The sequence below is a fragment of the Ambystoma mexicanum genome, chromosome 9 (genome assembly GCF_040938575.1).
Source record: "Ambystoma mexicanum isolate Mex_15411 chromosome 9, UKY_AmexF1_1, whole genome shotgun sequence".
Taxonomy (NCBI): Eukaryota; Metazoa; Chordata; class Amphibia; order Caudata; family Ambystomatidae; genus Ambystoma; species Ambystoma mexicanum.
This window is the reverse complement of record NC_090931.1, coordinates 893,140,506-893,152,701: the sequence shown is the minus strand read 5'-3', so window position 1 is coordinate 893,152,701 and position 12,196 is coordinate 893,140,506. Positions and strand designations below refer to the sequence as shown.

At 51.6% G+C, this 12,196-nt stretch overlaps 1 protein-coding gene across 6 annotated transcripts in view; it reads left to right on the top strand.

The window, feature by feature from the left end:
- The window catches only part of HDAC4 (histone deacetylase 4), a 2,586,716-nt gene that overhangs the window by 1,208,996 nt on the left and 1,365,524 nt on the right, over positions 1-12,196 (top strand). Inside the window, exon 2 of one of the 6 annotated variants that reach the window (XM_069616023.1) lies at positions 1,591-1,680. The exons of the other annotated variants lie outside the window; for them this stretch is intronic. The gene's annotated coding sequence lies outside the window, so the exon portion shown is untranslated. The remainder of the gene's footprint in view (positions 1-1,590; positions 1,681-12,196) is intronic. 6 annotated transcript variants of the gene reach the window in all.

Here is a 12,196-nt window from a genome sequence, read left to right as displayed (position 1 = left end):
TAATTTTACAGATTCATACTAAACATCCTCAATTGGTTACGATCAAACGACTGCCAAGACTAACCTATACCAATTGGACCATTATCTCTGAACCCCCCCACACTCCCTGCTGCAGCTAACCTACGTACACATACATACACTGCTGTGTGCCTAAGGTATGTATATACTCCTGATGTCTAATCTGTATATTGCAATGATGTATAAATCTCTTACCCTGTCTTGATGATGTACATTTTGTATATTGAAATTATGTATAATCACTTTGTTCGACTTGCTGAACCTGTACTGTTGATATGTATTTACAAAGCTTAAAGTAACCTTGTATGCTGTGGCGCCCAGTTACCGAAGGGCCGGTGCACATTATAAGTACATAAACAAACAAACTAACATGAGTAAGCTTGAGTCATTCTGTCTACTCGATTCCCAAAGCATACCTTGCAGGCCATCTCAGAGGTTTCACACATTGCAGGCAGTGTCTTGTAGTGCATAACCTGTTGCTGTATAATCAGAATACCTATAGGCAGGTGGTCCTGATGGGTGTATTGTGATTCCTGGGTAGAGTGTCTGTGTGGTTCTCTGTATATGAAATATCATACGCAGCATTGACTTTGTTTGATACAAACTATATACAGTATGAGTTGCCCCTTAATGTATTGATATTCTTTTACCAGGCCTCTCAATTTCCTATGGCCATCCGCTAGTGATAATAATTTGCGTGGAGGGGTAGGGGGGTAAGAAATGGTTGGCTGTGTGCATGTGGAGAGTGAGCGTCTGGGGGAGGAGCGATGATTTTTTATGCCTAGCTACTTGTTTGCAACTTGAAATGTTGACCCCTTCTTTTACCATTAGAGCAATCCTCCCTTACAGTTGCTCTGCCCTTGTTCCTGGAATCACTTTGTGTATTAATTCTATTAAGCCTTCTGTGCGACTGCCAGCTGAGTCCTGGACAGTGGCACATCCTGCGCCCTCTACACCCCCACAAATCCACTCGGGTTCAATTGTAGGATTCGGGTGAATCTGTGGGAGACAGCGTATGAATTAATGTCCGAATTTCTATTGCGTGTTAAGACGAGATTGGGTAGCCTGCATATGGATATTGGGCTCGCATGAGGATTCAGCCGAGGGCATCATAGTGATGACGGATTCTGCTATTGTAGCGTGCATTAGGGCAAGTTCTTACATATAAAACTGGTTCAGAAGCTTGTATAAAGAACCAGCAACTTCCTGTTTGCTTTGTGGGATGGGTTTGGCTGCAGGATGGCGAGGCAGGGTTGATTCCCACCAGGAGTTGGAGAGCGGGTTAAGAAGCATTTTCTTTTTCTTTGGGGACTGTATATTATTTGGGATTTGAGAACATTTTTTTAGCTTGAAAACTATTTTTCTTTTGGGAAACGGTCACTCAGTTTGTTTGGGAAGGCATTTGTTTGAGATTCCTCTTCTTTCTTTCGTTTTGATTTGAATTTGAAACCTGTTACTTTAGTTGAGGAAGCCTTTATTACTTTTGAAGTCCTCCTTTCTGGGAAGCGTTTAATTTTTAATTGCAAACAGTCAGTCATTTCTTTCTTTAGAGAACCTTTTTTTTTTTTCCAGGATATTTTTGTTGTGAAAAATGGGATGCGAGAGGAAAAATCTCACGTGATGCGGTCTGTGCATGAGGAGTACAGCAAGTTGGATACACAGGTGGGCATAGATCTCTTCTCATTGGAATCTGATGAGCGGAGGGAGAGGGTTCATGAATATGATCGGGCTGAGGCACACAATCTGCCCCTTTACAGAAGATGATGATGCTGCTGCTGCTGCAGAAGTTATTGGTGGACGCAGTGGAGGCACAGAGAGGGTGGGATGATCCTAAGCCAGTGGCACAGCCTGTACAGCATGGGTCAGAAGGAGTAGAAGGAATAATACAGGGACAGAAGTAGGAATGAAAGCACAGTGAGGGGTCAAGGAAAGCCCAGGAGCTCTCCCGAAAATACAAGCAACCGGATAAGGTTTCAGCAGCAGAGGCTGATTCTGTGAATTGGACAATTTGCCCGGGGTAAATCACTGTTGGGAGGGGGAATATCTCAGCTACTCATTCACTGGGTACTAAGGCCCTCCTGAATCCCCTGCAGTGTTGGCACCTGGATGCATACATGTTTCACCCACGCCAAACACATACCAGTGATGACTGCAGCATGGACCTCCCAGGAGAGCACAGGGGGAGCTATGATGCAGTTGTAAGCGCTGGCTTGTTCATGCAGAGAGCGACTCAGCTAATGCAGTGATGGCTTTCTGCCTTCACACGAAAAGGCCAGACCAATGCCAAGTGCCATTCGAGGATGTGTATGCGGTCCCCTACACCCAGTGGCCAAGGTCTTGGAGGGTAGGTCCAGGGAAACACTTTGCCAGGCAGACCGGGGCATTGTGCCTAGTGTGCAGGCATGTCTACAGCCAAGGAGAGTTGGTGCATAAGGCAATAATGACTAGTGCAGAGCATCGTTTTGTGAAGTACCACCCAGAGCACATTTGAAAATGCTTAGTTTTGCTGTGGTGATGTGGCACTTGGGAAACTGTAAATCATTGTATTGTTTCTTCTGGACGTGTCTGTTTGCCTTTCCTCCCTTTAAGAAAGCAACACAAATATTGCAAAGGATCCAAATCTGAAATAAAATTCTAATCAAACAAATGATATGATAGTTTGTTACAAAATTTAGTTTGGTATAATGTTTTGTGTTGTGAAGAATAAACATTAAAGTACAGTAAAGCAGGTGTCCTAATCAGGAATCAGGATGGAATTTGTTTGGGTAGGAATGGAGTCCTATAATGCTCACCTGAGAATTTATATAGTTTTTCTGTCCTCTTTTAAGTGGTGCACCATTTGCTTGGATAGGAAGAGAGCCTGTATACAGGAACAGTTATCGTTTCTAATAAAACAAACACCGATAAGTAGGGATACATGCAAGTCTACCCTGTGGCAACAGTGTGGTATGCTTTGTTGAAGTTGGTAATGTTTTGCTACAAGTCCAACCGCTTGAGGTACTCCGCTCATACTTGAGTGGTTCATTGAGATGTATGCACAGCTTCCTGTGTGTGTGTGTGTGTGTGTGTGTGCCCCCCCTGTGCGAGAGGAGAGATTTCATAATTCAGCGTGTGCACTCAACGTTGCGGGAAAGGACAGACTTAAAAATAAAGTGTGTGAATGACTGTTCAATCATTGAAACATCTTGAGTAAATTAATCACACACCTCTCTAGTGCTCTGATAGTAGACGCAAAATGCAGCACAGTTGGTACTTCAGACTCTGGTCAGGGGCATCCTCAAAATTGTTCATCAACGCCTTAAGCACCATCCTCTGCCACCACAATACAATGTAATCCTCAGAGGCCCAATCTAGTAGTATCAATGAAAACCACAGTAGTTGCCACCCCTTCCACTACCAGGCTGCCCTGTCCACTGGGACAAGGGTCATCCTCAGGCTCAACTGTGATCTGCTTCTGACTTTGAAGAACCTTTTGCTGTGCTTGCCAAAGCAACAGTATCTTGCCATAGTTGACTGGGATATGGTACTCATTCATTTTAATTGTCATTTTTTCTTCATGATCTACAGAGAGACTTCTTAGGTGGTCAGAGATGGCATCAGCAGCACTAAAAATGCAGTCTGACTTGCACTACTTGGGGGCAGCGTATGATGTTAATGCCGACACAATACTGGAGTGGGTCCCCATCCTTGCCAGCTGGAATGTGTCACTCAAGTACAGATCTCAGTAGCTGTAGGACCACTACAGCTACCTGTTGGTCTCCCAGGCCTAGACAAATTGAAGAATAAACAATTTGGAAGGGAGTCCCATAGGGGGGGGGGGGGTGTGTGTGTGTGTGTGTGTGTGTATGTATATAGCTCCCAACCTTTTGTGTTACCAATGCCGGATGAAAACACACGATTTTCTTGGCGGGTGAGAGCCCATAGAAATGAATGGGCGTATGAGGGGGGGGGGGGTGTGTGTGTGTGTGTGTGTGCGTGTGTATATGTGTGTGTATATGTGTGTGTGTATGTATATAGCTCCCAACCTTTTGTGTTACCAATGCCGGATGAAAACACACGATTTTCTTGGCGGGTGAGAGCCCATAGAAATGAATGGGCGTATGAGGGACTTCACGGGTGATTCCGCTGCTTGCAAGGCGGGTGACACCCGCCAAAAGCGGGTGAGTTGAGAGCTATGTGTGTGTGAGAGTTGCACACCCTACATGGGGAGCCTACTCACCTGACCGTTTCAGTGGGGAGGACACTACTCGATGAAGACCGAGTTCTGTGAGAAACCAGTCTCACTCGCTAGTCCCCGGGGATCTCACTCTCAGGTGGCCAGGGCACGGCCATCGCCTTTGGATCCAGACCCTGGGTGAGGACCACTGCAGGAGGATCACTTGGCTGAGGGGTCTTTGGGGAATGGGGTTAGGCAGCTGATGATGAGACACAGTATTCCCCCGTTTTTTGTTCATCTAACCCATCCTATTTTTTAAGATTCTGAGGTCCCAAATCCCCACCTGCCCCTTTTTACACAAACACTAGGCAGAGGAAGAGGGGGACCGAGAGTAACAAGACAAACTCTCATACATCGTACTGGACATGCCCCGTTAATTGGGTCAGGCAAAGTCAGGCACTTGACTTTAAGGGCATACACCTGATAATTAGCTCTCCTCACAAGGATAAAAGGCAAAACCTAGAGACACACTCTGAGCAATTTGGAACACGAGTTCGAGCAGCACTTCAGGGGCAAAGGAAAACTTAATGGAGCAGAGCGACAGATCAAGGGACAAGAGCAGCGGGTCGAAAACCCCAAGAGTTCTCCACTGGAGTTCATTGCCTCTGACAGGCCACGAAAGACACGTGGGTAAGGCCACATCCCACGTCAGAAGACTGCATTGTGTTTCAAGGATGCCAGCGACCCTCCCAGTTGTGAGGCAGAGTTGGGGAGGCGTGGCCAAGCCTGTGGTACTAACCTTGACTCATGAATTGGAAATAGTTAAACCAAGAAATAAACGCACACCGTCGCTCAGTTGGCAAGCGACCTGAGAGACCGGTGTGTGTTACAGAAACTTTGAAGTGGAAACATTATATTGCGAGTGAAGATTGCACGTGTGTGGATGAGATGCGAAGAAAGGCAGACCTGTGAATGAACTTTGAAGTAAGGACAGCTGTGAAGTCAGCGATACTGATTAATGGAGTGGTCTGGTAAAAGGAAGTAGCCCACTCGAAAGTCTCTGTGAAAGGTGCATTGTTTGTAACGATAAAGCAAGTGAACTGCAAAAGCGAAGTAAGCCAAATTAACTCCTACAGAAGGAGAGCGTGAAAGTTGAACCTTGAACTTTTAGTCAAAGTGGTCCTGTGGAGGTCTGTGAATAAAGCCACGCACATTTGAAAGTCTTCGACATCCGAAAGCGGTCTGAGCACGACTGAGGAAGACCCGAAGTGTAATAAGCTTGGGGAAGGGAGCCCCTTGCAAGTCTTGTTGAACTTTGTTCTGAAGAGGTCTGAGCCCGACAAAGGGGGACCTTTGTGAACTTTGTTGTGAAAGGTCTGAGCCCGACAGAGTGGACCTACATGAACCTTTTCTTCAAACGTTATTTCGAAGTCTGGAAAGAGAGACTTTAAGACCAAGGGGGCCTCGATCCACATTTTGGAAATGTTTTCTGTTGAGAACCTGAGCTAGAGTGTGTCATCCTCGCTACAGAGACCGCTTTACTCTGTGTGGTCTAACGTGGGGAGGAGAGCTGATTCAGCCGCACTTTTTCATTTGAAAACTGATTTTTTTTTGTACCTATTGTGTCAGTATCATACTTGTGATACCCTGGCTCCCCACAGTTCTCACTGGCTGTTGGGTATTGGGTGTGGAAGGAGGAGACCGACAAACAGTTGGCATGCTTCTCCAGCATGGGGTCTGGCATGGATTCACATGCTCATGAATATTCCCCGTCGTCAGGCTGGGAATCCTCGGTAAAGAAAAAATCAGTATCAGTTTTGTTTCTGATCTGTCTTTCTTAGTAGTAACCAATCACTGATCTCTGGGTCATACTGCCCCCAGCCAATGACTGCCCTCTCCCTAAGCCCCGCCTCTGACAGCCATCCTCAAATTTTTACGGCACGCTCAAGTGTTGGGAGTCCTTGTGCTTTAGCTCTCGAGTTTTTTGTTGCGTTTTCACGCTTTTTCAGGAGATTTTCTCATTTTTTTGGTTTAATCGAGCCTCAAGCTCCACCGTTTCTACTTCCGACAACGGGGAACCGTTTCGGAATTCTTCTACGCCCCTCAAGGGTGAAGATTTCATCGAGTTTACACTTCTTGGAGGATTCCGGAAGATCTGCGGCCTACCTCAACGGACATGGCCCAAGACAAAGGAAGCTCGACGCCCGGATCCAAGCTGTTCAGGTGCTGCCCTGGATGCGGATTGCAAAACGTTTTCAAGGAGGAGGAGCATTCGCAATGTCTCTACTGCCTTCATGAGGACAAGACGCATGTGGAGAAGGACTGCGTTCTGCAAGAACCTTTCGGAACGGACCAAGCAAGATTGTCATTCCCGCCTCGCCTCCTGGCTGGAGAAGGGCACAGCAGGTGAGAAGGCGAAGAAAAAGTCTGAGCGGGCTTCTAAGTCCTGTGAGGGCGCCCCAGCGACGGGGGCCCAACAGAAGGCCAAGCACCGCGAGTCAGCGGGCAACGGGAGCGCCGAAAGGTCAGGCTCTGGTTCGGGGAAGAGGAATTCCGAGAACCCGGGTAATCCGCTGGAGCGGACCCGGTCGATCTCGAAGGGGGAGCGAGGCGCTGACCCTCCCCCCAAGGCGAAGGCCCAGGACGCACCTAAGGTGGTGAGGGCTTTGATCCAGCCGGCAAAGGCCTCTATCGAAGTGGTCGCTGCGACCCTGGCGAAGCCAGCTGAGACTATGCCAGTGGAAACGGCCTCTGGGCCCAGAGTATCTCTGCCACCACGGAGGGATTCCTCTTTCCAGCCCATCGTTAAGACCCCCGTGAAATCCCCGGCAGAAAAAGAGGGGGGGGGGCGGTGGCCATTACAGACTCGGAATCAGCCTCTGAGGAGGAGCTGGTGGAAACCGAGAAGGGCCTCAACGAGAGGTCCATAGGCCTCAACGAGAGGTTCGAGAAGGTTCGATCCCAGGGGGCGGTCCCTGCTGACGTGATCGACGAAGAGGGCCCAGTGGAGCGGCCATCCCATCCGTCGCAGCCATTACCTGAGCCCCAGGATAGCTTGGCGGCCATTTTGTTGGCAATCCAATCCTTATGTGCCGAGATAAGGACGAGATTACCACGGACCCCGATGGAGGATCCAGAACCAGGCCCGTCGGGAAGCCCTCCGAACAAGCGGAGGAGAGTTCACCCCGCTCCGCCCTTCGTGCCTGCGAGACCTGTGGACCCCGCATCCCCCTCGCCGGAACCTAGAGAGGATACGGCAACGGATACAGCGACGGGGACGGACGATGACGGCGGCGATGACACAGCGGATATCCCGTCATCACCCCCCCCCCCCCGCGGGCTTCTCCAGCCGACGAAATTGGCTCTTTCCATGCCATGATAACCAGGGCATCCGAGCTCTTCCAGCTCTTCCCTGAACAACAAAAAAAGGAAGGGTTTCTGTAGCAACGATGAGAGGCCAAGATGAAGACGGTCCTCGCAGTGCCTTTGCTCGACGACATCTGGGACGAGGGGCTTGCTGTCCTTAAGAACCCTTCCACGACACCCGCCAAGAGGGACGGGTACGAGAAGAAGTACTGAGTCCCCGATGCCTCCCCCTTGTGCCTCAGGGCCCAGCCCACGCCAGACTCTGTCGTCTCGGCAGCGGCTAAGAAGAAGGCAGCGGGTGCGGCGGCTTCAACTTCCACTTCCCCGTCGGACAGCGAGGGCAAGAAGTTGGACTCCATGGGACAACGAGTCATCTCGTCGGCAGCGACGACGATTAAGGCGGCCAATGCCTTAGCGATCGTGGCCCGCTACGACAGGGAGCTCTGGTTCAAGATAGCTCCCCTGCAAGACTTCCTGCCTGACGACAAGAGGGCGGAGGCCCTAGAAATTCTGCAGGAAGGCGAGGTGGCGTCGGATCACGCCGTAACGGTGGCAACGGACATTGCAGATACCGGATTTCGCCAACTGGGCAACAGAGTTTGCCTCCGACTTCGAGGATGGCTCAAGGCGACTGACTTTCGCCACGACGTCCAGACCAGAGTGTTGGACATGCCGTTCGACGGCAACAACCTTTTTGGTAAGGCGGTGGACGAGTCCCTACAGACCATCAAGACCAACTCGAAGGCCCGGGCCCTATGGGTGCTTCAACAGCGACGGCCCTTTCGGAGCTCCGGAAGGATGACGGGGTGCTTCCAAAGGATCCAGCGTTGGCTCCTCCACTTACCTCCAGGCGGCCCGTTCCTCTTCCCAGGAGGCCTACAGAGGTCGCGGCAAGCAAGGGGGATCCCACCGCCGTCGCCAAGGAGGCCAAGGCGGCAAGGCCGCCTCCAAGCAAGACTGACCCGGCCGTGTTGTCGGGCCCCCACTGAAGCACCCCGGTGGGAGGCCGGCTGACGAAGTTCGTCAGCGTGTGGGAGTCCATCTCCACCGACCGTTGGGTGTTGGACACCCTGGCCAACGGGCACTCGCTGGAACTCCAAAAGAAGTGCCCTCGCATTCCTCCCATGACCAGGAAGGAGAATCACGTCCCTCAACTGCTGTTGGAGGTAAGGGCAATGCTCAAGAAGGGTGCCAACGAGCTCGTCCCCAGGAGGCTCCGGGTCTCCGGAGTGTACTCAAGGTACTTCCTCGTCAGAAAGAAGACAGGCGGTTGGCCCCCCCATCCTGGACCTGCGTTGGTTAAACAAATACATCAAGGCGCAGAAATTCAGGATGGTCACCCTGCAGCACGTGCTGGGACAGCTGGAGGAAGGCGACTTCCTATCGTCGTTGGACCTGGAGGATGCTTACTTCCACATCCCCATTCTGAAAAGGCACAGGAAGTTCCTCAGGTTCGTGGTTCAGGGACACCACTACCAATTCAGAGCCCTACCGTTCGGAAGTCGGCACCCAGGGTTTTCACCAAGTGCCTGGCACCGGTGGCGCGGCTTCGCCTGCAGGGGATCCACATCTACCTCTACCTGGATGACTGGCTAATCCCGGCAAAGACAAGGGAACTCGCCGTCGAACACATGGCGAGGACCGTCCGGTTGCTCACGGAGCTGGGGTTCGCCATCAACTACCCCAAATCCCACCTGGTTCCATCGCAAGTAGCACTGTTTCTGGGAGTGAAGCTCGATACGGTGGGGCAATTGGCCTCCCCTTCAGAGGAGAGGACCAAGACCATCCTGGGCAAGGTACGGCGCCTGTTAGCCACGGACGTGGCCAAGGTGAGGTCCATCAAGTCCCTTCTCGGGATGATGTCCTCATGCATCTACCTTGTACCCCTTTGCGGACTTCGGATGCGTCCGCTACAGGAGTTCCTCGACGCCCGCTGGTTTCAGGCGACGGGCTGCTTCGAGGACAGGATCCCTCTCGACGAGGAGTTCTGTCTGGCGATCCTATGGTGGGGCACCTGTGCTCACCTCACCACGGGCACAGACTTTCAAACCCCGGCGTTTCAGGAGACGGTGACGACGGACACCTCTCTGGAGGGTTGGGGGGGTCCACACCGGAGATCTCCACGCAAGAGGCCTTTGGCTCCCGCAGGAGAGCTCTCTCCACATCAACATTCTGGAGCTCCGAGCAGTGTTCTGGGCTCTCAAGTCGTTCCTTCCGTCCCTCAAGGACAAGGTGGTGAGGATCTTCAGCGACACCACCACCACGATGTTCTACATACGGAAGCAAGGGGGCACCAGATCCCCAGCCCTATCCAAGTAGGCCCAGGATCTGTGGCACTGGGCCGTCGCCCAGTGGAGGTTTCTGGTTCCCTTCCACTTGGCAGGAATAAAAAACACCATCGCCGACTCACTCAGCAGGGAGCTGCGCTCGGTCCACGAGTGGGAACTGCGCCAGGATCAAGTGGATCGGCTCTTCTAACAATGGAGCAAACCCCAGATCGACCTGTTCGCGACGGCAACGAACTCCAAGTGCCAGAGGTTCGCCAGCAGGTTCCCACAGCCGAGGAGCATGGGCAAAGCTTTTTCGTTCCCCTGGGACGGCCTGCTTCTATACGCGTTGCCGTTGCTGCTCCGCCTCATCAACCAGCTCAAGAAATCCAGGTGCAGGATGATCCTCGTCGCACCGGCGTGGCCGAGGCAGATCTGGTTCCCGGACCTTCTGGACTTGTCAACGTCACCACCAGTCAAGCTGCCGGCGGACGTGGATCTTCTCTCCAGAGAAGGAGGTGCCATCCTCCATCACGACCCACAGTCGCTGAACCTGCAGGCCTGGCTCCTGCAGCACTAGAGTTTGGAGGGTACGATATACCGGCTGATTGCAGAGAGGTTCTTGCAAAGGTCAGGGCGTCCTCAACTCTCAAGTGTTACGGTCATAAATGGAAGAGGTTCTCTATCTGGTGCCATGCACAGAAGATTAACCCTCTGCAGATTACGGCCCCTAGAGTACTGTCGTACCTACTGTCGCTGGCCAAAGCTGGACTGGCTCACGCCGCCATCAAAATACATCTGGCTGCCATCTCCCGATATACCAGGACTACGGGACGGGCGTCCTTTTGGTCTCATCGCCTGGTGAAGAAATTTATGAAGGGACTATTCCGATCATTCCCGCCGGTGAAGGCTCCTGCCCCGGCATGGGAGCTTAATGTGGTGCTGACCAGGCTCACGGGGGCCCCATTCAAGCCTATGCATTTGGCGCCTTTGAAGTTCCTGTCATGGAAGACAGCGTTCCTCGTGGTCATCACCTCCGCACGACGAGTGGGAGAGATCCAGGCCCTATCTTGCAAGCCTCCATACTTTACTTTTCATGACATGAGGGTGGTGCTGAGGACGCACCCCTCCTTCATGCCCAAGGTGCCGTCGGACTTTGACCTCAACGAGCCCTTGGTGTTACCAGTTTTCTTCCCGTCGCCTTCGACGCCGGCCGAGTGGACTTTGCACTCGCTGGATGTAGCTAGAGCGCTGAAGTTCTACGTGGACCGCACAAAGAGTTTTCGGAAGACGTCGCAACTGTTTGTGAACTTTGGGTCTGTGAATCAAGGGAAGGCTCTCTCAAAGACTTCCATTTCCAGATGGCTCTCGGCTGCATCATGCACTGTCACCGGTTGGCAAACCGACCGCTGCCTTGCCATCCGAGAGCCCATTCGACCAGAGCGATCGCTGCTACCACGGCGTTCCTGTCTGGTGTGCCCCTGCTGGACATCTGCAGGGCTGCTACGTGGAGGTCGACGTACACCTTCACAAGATTCTACTGCGTCGATCGGGACTCCAGGGAGGAGTCCAGGGTCGGTCAAGCAGTACTGCGCAACCTGTTTGCCTAAGGTGAGCCTGAGGAGGAGGTAAGAATTGCTTAATGTTGAGTTTGTATGTAATGCTTAATGTTGAGCCTTTGCCACCTCCCGTGGTTGTACATGTGTATACTGCTATGTATTCTTTTATTCATGAGCTTGTGAATCCATGCCAGACCCCATGCTGGAGAATGAACAAGTGGGACCTGTAACTGTTGTTCTCCAGCATGGGTCTGGCATGGATTCACATGCGAACCCTCCCACCTACCCCTCTGCGGCTCTTCACTTGGTCATACTGCCTCTTGGCGTGCTACCAAATCTGAGGATGGCTGCCAGAGGCGGGGCTTAGGGAGAGGGCAGTCATTGGCTGGGGGCAGTTTGACCCAGAGATCAGTGATTGGTTACTACTAAGAAAGACCGATCAGAAACGAAACTGATACTGATTTTTTCTTTACCGAGGATTCCCAGCCTGACGACGGGGGAATATTCATGAGCATGTGAATCCATGCCAGACCCATGCTGGAGAACAACAGTTACAGGTAAGTAACTTGTTCCTTTTGGGCAAAGACTTTTAAGAAAGGAGGACACCAAACTTTCTCAGGCTTGTACTTACAGTTCCACAAAGTAGGGGGAATGTCTCCTTTCCCCTAGCCTTTCTCACACCCCTGGTGATCCTCTCCAGTGACTCACTTGGATAGACCTTGTATTCGACCGTACCAGGTACTGTGACGAAGAAAATGGCTTGTTGGAGGACCTGGTCCTCATGCACGGTTGGGTCCTTGATCCCCGGTTATGCTTGACTGATTGTTCTC